Below are 2,548 nucleotides of genomic sequence, written 5' to 3'. Positions count from 1 at the left end.
TCTCTCCCGGTTCTCTCTCCCTTTCTTCTTCTTCTTCTCTCTCTCATTCGAGCTCTCTTTCTCTCTCTCTCTCTCTCCTCTACATGCAACATCAAATCCTACTTAGAATTCAAAGATCTTGCCATTTATCTTCATCCTTTTTAATTCTCTATCCATATACTCATTGCATGTAAGCGTTTAAGGAAGTTTTTGCATCAACATCTCTTGGTTATATCTAAGAAAATACAATTTCTTAGTGTATGACCTTAAAAGAGAGTATAATACATAAGTTATGTGATTTTCTTGGTTTATTTTGGAGATAGGTTTGACTTTTTCTATTAAAAAGATTCAGATAGCGGAGGCATTAAGGATTGTAGATTCAAATGGTGGAGGCATTCAGGTTTGAAAAGGGAAAGGAAACTTAGGTGGCGGTAGTTCAGCTTCAGTAGTTCAGTTTCAATTTCCGTAAAGCAGGAAAACGATTTAAGGCAAGTAACTCTGCCTTGTCTTATGAATTGATATTGTTAATGCCATGATAAAGTAGTGATTTTTTATACTTGTGATAAACCTATTATTGATTTATGAGAAACCCTAATATTGATTCTTGTGATAACTTGTTATTGAATCTTGTTCGACCATTTACAACCACTTGATTGATTCATACCCGATTACATTGCATATTTCCTTTGTCACCCTATGATCTCATAACCCTAAGAGAACCTTTTTGAATTCCCTTGCGAAATGTCTTGAGTAACCTGAATTCTTCATTAACTTGAATACCTTTGTCTTGATGATTAATTCTCTTGAATACCTCGAACTTTATTTCTAGTATTGCTTCAATAATTCCCTATATTGACCATTTCTTATAATTCTAATTCCTTGAACTACTTTTATTTGATAACTATCCTTTATTTCCATACCCAAACTTTGTAATTGGATGTACGCCCTGTACTACACTTGATATCAGACACCCCTACCTTTGTTGATTATCGTTATAACTCTTTTTCAATACTTCTTCCTTAGTTGTTCAATCATTTATATTCATCCTTGACGACACCTCTAGTATGAGGATAGTTCTTCTTTTGATAAGAATCTCATAATCCTAATCCTCTGATTGTTGATCTTAGTCTTATTGTTTGGAATCCCTTAAAGATTGATATGATTCTTTCATGCCTTAAGAACTTTTAAAAGGTTATTCTTTCTGGCATCAATTCTTATAAAAATGCAAAGTTTTTAAAGTTGAATTGCCTAAGGGGAAAAATGTTTTCTTGAGAATTGCCAAAGAGGCAAAAATTTTTCTTGAGAATAGTGGATATGGACTAAGACGCATATCCTTTCTACACTTATTATTTGAGGCTTAAAAGCTGCCTCGGGATCCCACCAATATTATTTAGAACCCAGCGAGGTTCGGGATTACTTCGTGGTTGATCAACGGTTGTAATCCGTAGCGTCATAAAATGATTTCGAGTAGTGATTTGGTTAAAAAGTTTTGATTTGAATAATGATGCCATGATACCATATATCTTGTTCCATGATATTATTATGCTTTTCTGATATGATTTCTGCTACTGAATTGCGATGAATGTCGGCTTTCACCCTATCTTGATCCTTGATTCTTGAAATCCCAAACCTTTCTTCATAACCTTTGTATAGCCAAAGATAGAAATCTGCCACCTAGAGATTTAAAAGTAGAATGCCTCAGATTTTGCTATTGTTATTATTATTGCTTTATAAAACTGCTATGTAGTTACTTGTTGAGCTTTTGTGCTCATTTATATTTGTTTTGCTTTAACCATGGCAGTTAAGAAAGAATATGTCCAGACTTAGGCGTTCAGCTCGCATGAGCATTCCTGGCAGTCTCTACTGTGTCATAGGTTTCCAGATGACAGAGCAGGTAGCAGTGAGTGTGCACATGCGTAGTAGATGGAAGGATTTTTTAAGTTGGTTCAGATACAATGGGTTATCTGTCGGTTCCATTTAGGAATCGAATGAAATTGAATTCATTAATATTTTAGGTTGTAATATATTTATTTTGGTTGGTAGTTGCAATCTTGTCTCAAACTTAATCCTGTATAGATCCTGTTAGTAGTTAATCGGAGTATAATATATCTGTTGATATTATTAGTTTAATGGTGTGTGAGTCCTAATTTCATAACCCCGAGATTGAGGTTGTCACAAAAGTTTCTCACGAAGTAACACCCAATCTATTATAGAAACAATTAATGATCATCCAGTCAGGCATCCCATGATGAGGACACTTTCTAATTATCTCCTTGTAGCGATCACAAGCCTCACATAAAGATTCTCCAGATTGCTGAGCAAATTGAGTAAGTGTGTTTCTGATTACAGCAGTCTTCGCCATAGGGAAGAATTTAGTTAAGAACTTTTGAGTAAGATCCTCCCGTTTGGTGATAGACCCTGGTGGTAGAGAATGTAACTAGCACTTAGCTTTATCCCGCAGAGAGAATGGAAAAAGCCTCAACTTAATGGCATCTTCAGAAACTCCATTGAACTTGAAAGTGTCACAGATCTCGATGAAATCTCTGATATGCATGTTGGGGTCTTCTGT

At 35.0% G+C, this 2,548-nt stretch overlaps 1 non-coding gene across 1 annotated transcript; it reads left to right on the top strand.

Moving 5' to 3' along the window:
- The first annotated feature begins 2,219 nt into the window (after positions 1–2,219).
- Positions 2,220–2,326, top strand: LOC141688404 (small nucleolar RNA R71). Its single transcript, XR_012561848.1, has one exon. It is a non-coding gene; the product is annotated as a small nucleolar RNA R71 (small nucleolar RNA).
- Positions 2,327–2,548: the final 222 nt, after the last annotated feature.

This window comes from Apium graveolens, chromosome 9 (genome assembly GCF_009905375.1).
Source record: "Apium graveolens cultivar Ventura chromosome 9, ASM990537v1, whole genome shotgun sequence".
Lineage (NCBI taxonomy): Eukaryota > Viridiplantae > Streptophyta > Magnoliopsida > Apiales > Apiaceae > Apium > Apium graveolens.
Note: the sequence above shows the minus strand (reverse complement) of the source record. Positions and strands in the feature narration are given on the sequence as shown.